This window comes from Agelaius tricolor, unplaced genomic scaffold, assembly GCF_023055355.1.
Source record: "Agelaius tricolor isolate 1412-34295 unplaced genomic scaffold, bAgeTri1.0.p SCAF_3, whole genome shotgun sequence".
Taxonomy (NCBI): Eukaryota; Metazoa; Chordata; class Aves; order Passeriformes; family Icteridae; genus Agelaius; species Agelaius tricolor.
The window spans coordinates 15459198-15466474 of record NW_027269263.1 but is presented as its reverse complement, the minus strand read 5'-3'; positions in this window follow the sequence as shown (position 1 = coordinate 15466474).

The window sequence follows — 7277 nt, the reverse complement described above, 5'->3', positions numbered from 1 at the left end:
CCTTTCAGTTCACAGGGAAGGAAGGAGCTGAAAAGATGAAACCAGATCTCACACTTCCTAGAAGAGCCTTCTTTCATTAAAAATGTGATTGTGACTCCTGTAACTTTTCCATTCTCTTCTAAAGGAAGGGCCTAGCTGTGCTGTATTTTGTATTCACTTCATGTGTGCTCTCATGCTATTTACTCAGACCATAAGTGTGGGAGAGTACCATTTCTTAATCCATGTTTTGGAAAATGGACACAAAGGTGTTCAGAGAGGGACATTTCTGGACATTTACAGAAGTCTGTCAGAGCCAATTAAATGGCAGGCAAGTAAGGGGTTTTCAGAACATTATCACATCAATAGGTTTTTCAGGGCTAAGCTCAGTTTTGCTGGTAGACATCAACTCTGTTTGAAAATGTTTTTTTAATCCCTAAACTCTCACTAGAAGGCTGTTCCTGAATCACATTTCCCAAATAGTCAGGAGGAGTCCTATTTCTCCTGTAAAATGGCCAGTTCATAACCATCTGCTCCTCTGATTTGGGTCCTTTGACATTAGTATCTCCTGCATAACACTGACAGTGGAAAGAGTGTTATGCAGGAGTTTTATTCCCTTTATTACCCATTCTGTGACACTCCGTGAGCTGAGCTCCTCTGGCTTCCTCTCATGACACAGGTGCTACAAATGCTCCCCAACCAGTAAAGCAACTGGTCCTTCAGATGGGGCTTCTCTAGAGCTCTACACAGTCCTTGCTAGGGAAGCTGAATCACAGATTCTGATTACTTGTACTGTGATGAACTGGTAAATCCAGGTCCTTCCCTATCTCAATTTACATCAATGTTTTTAAATGTATTGCACTTCCCTCAGTACACAATACCAAATTTGTTTCTAAAACTAGTGTCCCACATATGCCCAGCCTTTTTCACTATCTGTGTCTTCTTGGGCTGCTTTTAACAGAAAGTGCAATTTCTCTACTACATCATCTCTAGTTCAGCAAATAACATCTCTTGCAAGAAAAAAAAAAGGGCAACAAACAAAAAAATTTAAGCTAAGGTGCATAACAACAGGATGGATCCCATCCAAGAAAGGTGATACAACCTTGTCACAAGTACTACCAACCCTACTGCAATTGTACAAGATGCAGTTTTGAGATATATATTAAGTTTATATCAAGGTTTTAATCAAGTTCATAGTTTATATCAAATATTGTTGACAAGTATCGTGTTTTTTACCAAGAATCACTCCACGTACTATATGCTGCAATATGTGTTGCATACACATCTTAAATCTTTTACTGAATCAAGACCATAATAATTTTCCCATAATTCCAGGAATATGAAGCAAGGCCTGAAAGGCCTCATGATGAAAATCAAATGTATTTCAGTGGGGTTATAATCTACCAGGAAACCTGCATGCAGCTTGCAAACCTGTAAGCAGACACTGACCCAGCCCAATGTCTGGCACATGAACTCCACAGACACACCTGTGTGTCATTGGTTTGTCATTTAACCACCCTTCATCCTTTCCATTTAGCAGCTATGTTAATCATGATACAGGCATGCCACAAGATGTGGACTAAATAAAACCTTTCGTGCAAAAAGAGAGAAACTGATAGTGTACTTGTAAGGTGTCTTTAACTCCTTAGGAGAAAAGTACCATTTAAATACCTGCAGGTAGCTGAAGGCACATAATTTATGGGAAAAGGAACCACATGGAATGGAGCACTAGCAGGAAGTGACAAGCAGTACTGGGCAGGTAACAAAATATCAGGTCTCAGATTTTGGCCAGCTGTGTAAATCTGACAACAATTTCTGTCATCAGACCAAGAGGTTCAAGAAGTTACTGCTAAGCCCTGCTTGGAAACAACAAATGTTTTCTATGATTTTTTTTTTAATTTCAGAGATTCATTATTAAAGCATTTTAAAAGAGATTGATGTATCACAATGGCCTTTTTCATGGGGAAGGTGGAAGGGGAGACAGTAAGGAAGTTGGCCCAGTATCACTCAGCAAGTCTAGTTTCAAAGTTGGAGGGGAAGTCTGATTTACTGAGAGTTAAGCCAGATCTACAGCCTAGAACTTCTCCAGAAGGATAACAAAGCACCTGCTAGAATTTCTGGAGCCCAGGACACTTGCCAGTGCAGTCTGTCATGTGTGTGTATCCTTGTCAAGTGATCATCTACCTAATCTAAAAATATCAAAGCCTCATCTCTGCCTAATACCTTTCTGGAAATGCTCTGCTGTGAAAATTTTCTGCAGAATCACAAAACATTTGTTGGCAAAGTTTAGGTGCCTTTGGTGGGTAATGCAGCCTTGGTTCATGATAGAAGGCCTTGCTCTCCTCTGCCTAAGAGAACCCAAAAAGGAAAACCAAGGGATTGCTTTACACTCCCTTTGAGATCTCTTATGTGGGATGCTGCAAGTTTACTCCTCTTGTTTCAGTGCATGGAGGGGAGAAAGAATGTGAGCTCTGCTGCCTTTGTTATTCAGGTAACTGCTGCTTATGTTCCTCTGAAGATGCTAATTTGTCACAGAAATTATAATCAATAACAAATATTAATTCTTCTCCTTTTATGGGATCATCCTACCATCCTCATAAAATAAGAGAAATTCTACTGGATAAGTAGCCAGGAGACTGTTAAACAGCTTTTCCTCTTTAAAATGCATGAGGAACCACAGGGCGGGAATGGATAAGTGTTGAGTTACAGAGGGAGGTAAGCTGAGGACAAATACAGACCATAACCTGGACAAGGAATTCATTACATCCCTGGTGCCAAGGCCCCATGTGCACGCTCACCACTGGGGAGCAGGGACAAAGAAAGGACATTGAATCATCCTGCCAAGATATGTTTCAATGGTTTTTAGTCCGTTAGCAACATCAACTGAAATCCTCTCACTACACTCCATTGTAAACCTCACAGAGAAACTACACTTGGCACAAGCATCCTTCTGTTCCATTATTGGCTTCCAGCTCTGTTCAAACTATATGGACCTGCAAAGACTCAGGCACTTGGTGGGGTTTTTTTCTCTTTGCACGTCTTATGACCCAGTGAGCTTGCAAAGGTCTCAGGTTCACTACTCTCAGGGTACTTTGGCTAGAGGTTGTTTTAGTGAAAACTGCTTTTGCCCTTGGGCCTGATCTTCTAATGTTTTGAGTATGGATTTGGGAGTTCAGGTTAAGGTTCTGGTGACTGTTTCTAAGTCATTATTTTTGTGTACAGTAAAACTGAAGAAACTTGAGACTGTGAGCTCAAAAATTGGCTTGTCCATGTCCGATACAGTAGATGATGACAGTTTGAGCAGTTTTAGTGCAGATTCCAAACTTCACAGCATAACCCTTTGAACTAAGCTGAGAGGTCTTCTCTCTGACTTGCAGTTGTGACTGTGGACTAACAGACTCCAGTCTGGGCAAAGGGAAATCAGCTGTGAAGATCTGTATCAAAAGGGCAATACAAAACCTAAAACCAGACAGACAAAGCAACCTCTGGTGTTTTTCAGAGGTTTCTGCCATGATCTTTTCCAAAGGAAAAGAAAATCAAAAATCAAGCATCCATTTCACATACCTTTTGCTACAATCCAACACTAAGTCGTTCTGTAGAGACAGAGCCCTGTGCTCTCGGGGGCTGAAGCATGAGGGTTGTAGGTCTAGCTTTTTTAAAAATCTCTTTACAGGTCCTGTTTCAAGGTGTATGCTCTTACAAAACAGGGATTTTCATTTTGGAAGCTGCATTGGAACTACTTTCTCTGGTTGCTTTGTCTTTAGTACTTGGTGTGCTACTACCTGGCTTGTAGTTTACTTGTGCAAACAATTTTGTGACTGTGGCTGAACCTTAAAATATAGGGGAGGTTCTCAGACCTAGGTGCCTGCCTAAAAATTCTGGCTGTTGAAATGCAAATTCTGCTGCCAGCCCTTTCTTCCTCTGGGTGATGTGGGAGGGAGAAACATGATAAAACAAATTTAGAAAAGATAATCCAAAGAATGTGTTAACTAAAAAAAAACACACAGAGCATGTTTGCCTTTGGCCAGCTTGTTTGCAAATAGGTGTCTCTCAAGAACAGGCTGTGACAGCAGGCAGAGAAGAACCACTGGTCAGGGTCTGCTTAATTACAGTGCATGTAACACCGTCACTCATCATCAAGAGCTTTCCACCTCGTGCTAAAGGAATGACAACAGTGACTGAGTGCTGGTGCCAGAGGCTTGCTTTGTCAATTTATTGGAAAAATAAATGTGCACTCAGCACATTTTTATATCCGAGGGTGGCTGGAAACCAGTGTAACTGGTTCAGGTAGGAGAAGCAAAGAATTTTCATATCTTGAATTCCTTGGTGTGAGCTGTGTTTTTCCTTCTGAAAGCCAAACAGAAAAATCCTGAGAGTTAAAATTGCTTCTCAGATCTGATATCAAAAACCGTTGCCTTTACTCTTCATAATTTCAAAACTCTTGCATGGAACAAATAGCCTAGAACTATTTCACATGAACATGGTCCAAATACTGTTTCACAGGAACATGGCCCATTTAAAAAATATATTTATTACTTTATTTTTGTTTCATAACTTTGTGGCCTGGTATGCATGTTGCAACAGTTTCTTGCAAAAGATCCCATGCTGTTCTATACATCATACTAATGAGATACAGCAATGACCAGTGCTGACTTGCAACGTTGTTTTTTATCAATTACTTTTGGCCTTGACCTAAGAAAAGACTTCAAACCTATAACTGGCATAAAGACTAGGTGTTTGTCTTCCCAAGTCTACGACCAATACTATTTAGAGAATTATTCTAGATATAGATATGTACATATGTACACTTTCTCTGGCAGAATTTTTCCCAAGAGTTGTGATGCATTTGAATCTTGTCTTGCACACAGTGATCCATTAGCCAGGAAATGTACATGATTATTTTATATTCACCTCTTTACGGGGGTTCTCATTCTGCAGAGAAACAGCTGGTCCTTCATTCACCACCCCTGAGAGGTGGAAGCTCGTGAGAAAAGTATGAAAATAACATTTGTAATAAAAGGAAGTGATTGTTTGTGTACACAGAGACCAGTAAGCTGCTTAGCATGCATTAACACCTTCTTAACATTTGAAAATGCGTTAAGAAATTCTAGAGAGGAGATTATGGAGCTGAACATAGGTGAAGATGTTGTCAACAGAGTGTGTGGGTGGGATGTAAACATACATGCTGTGCATAAATATAGGCCTTTGGTAGAGCAGTCTTGGTTCTCTTGATTCTTTAAATACCAGGGATTTGAGATTCCTAGGTTTTTTTCCTTCCAGTTGGAGAAGCGAAGGATGTTATATGGAGCACATTGCACCTTGCAGATGGCTAAGCCAAACCACAAGCTGGTTGACAGAACCACACAATGCCAGCACAAAGGGGACAGGGACTTAACAAGTGCCACAGAAATCTGCCCAAAGGACCTCATGCAGTTTGCCTTGAAAAGCAAAAAATTCTAGTGAGCTTTTGGGCAACAATACCAACCTAGCCAGTCAGTGCCAGCCCTCTGCACCTTTGGCTGTGCTCATATTCTAGATGAGTGCACAGTGGACTGGGTGGGGGAGTTACAGTGCCAGGAAATAATTATTTCCCCTCTGTTTCCCTCTGTGTTTGCCTACTTAAAGCTGCTGAACAGCAAACCACCCATGGCCTCAGCATGGAAAAGCTTCCTTAAGGCTTACGTAAGCCAGGTGACCTGGGGAAAGTCATTCCCTGGCACGTAGCAAAGGGGACCTGAGGTAGGAGGGGAGGCAGCCTCAGCAGGAAGGATGTCCCTGCGTTCTGCACAGCATTTGGGGACCTTTCTGCTCACTCAGCTCTACTGCAGGTTTGAGGGACTTATTGAAAGGTATCCTTGTGTTGTGAAGGTGTTGGACAACCCACCACTGCCCATTGTGGCCCATTACACCAGATTCATTCTGTAGCCACCCGGCTTCCAAAAAATTATGAGAAAAGAAAGAAGAGAGATTTTAGGAAGCCTGCCTTTTCCCTAAAAGTATCCAAAGTTCCTGTTTGTGGAGTTGGAAGTTTGGAGCAGCTATTCTAGAATACAGCTTGAGGAGAGTGGCTGAAGTCATTAGAGCTGGCTACAGTTTGACCACTGTGTACCAGGAGTTTTCCTGAGTGACCTCTCTCAGCCTGGACCTGTTTTAATCATTAAATGATAGCACAATAAGGAAGATTTGGAGAAGGTTTTTGTCCTGTAGCTCTGCTTTAAGAGGAATAGAGAGCTTTTTCTCTTTCTTTGTAGAGGAAGGATGTTATTTAAGTCCAGAGAGGAAGACATGTAAGCTGTGCATCTCTCATTGGGTCAAAGTAAACATCTGTTCTCCTCATGCTCCTGTGAATTATGTTAGGCAGCCACCTGTGCAAGGCCCTGGCTGCTGTAAATTCCATTTTGAAGAATTCACCATTCTTCCCAAATGTTGCACAGGAAATTTAGACACACCTTTAACACTATGTAAACTTTATGCCAAAGGATGAAGTGTTTCAAGAGAGCTGATGAAATGGTAAAGGCAACAATACCCAACTCCTTTGGCTGGTCTTTCACCTAGATTGATTGGTTTCATTTTTAAGTAGAAATTATCCAATTTTTTTAGTAGGCAAATGATCAGTACAGCAGAAACCAAGAACCTGCCCGACTCCCCACTTAACCAGGAATCCTGACAAGTTTAAGGAGGCTATGAGGGCTCTGCAGAGGGATCTGGACAGGCTGGATCCATGGGCCCAGGCCAGTGCTCTGAGATTCCACAAGGCCAAGGGCCCGGTCCTGCTTTGGGTCACACCAACCCCCTGCAGCTCCAGGCTGGGGCAGAGGGGCTGGAAAGCTGGGAAAGGCCCTGGGGGTGCTGGGGACAGCAGCTGGACAGGAGCCAGGTGTGCCCAGGGGGGCAGGAGGCCAATGGCACCTGGGCTGTGCCAGCCATGGTGTGGCAGCAGGGCCAGGGCAGTGACTGTCCCCTGGGCTGGCACTGCTGGGGCCACACCTCAGATCCTGGGGCACTTCTGGGAACCTCAGGACAAGAAATGGACATTGAGGGGCTGGAGCGTGTCCAGAGAAGGGAACGGAGCTGGGGAAGGGTCTGGAGCACCAGGAGGGGCTGAGGGAGCTGGGGGGGCTCAGCCTGGAGAAAAGGAGGCTCAGGGGGGCCCTTCTGGCTCTGCACAACTCCCTGACAGGAGGGGACAGCTGTGGGGGATTGGGCTCTGCTCCCAGGGAACAGGGGACAGGATGAGAAGAAATGACCTCAAGCTGTGCCAGGGGAGGTTCAGGTTGGACATCAGGAGGAATTTTGTCATG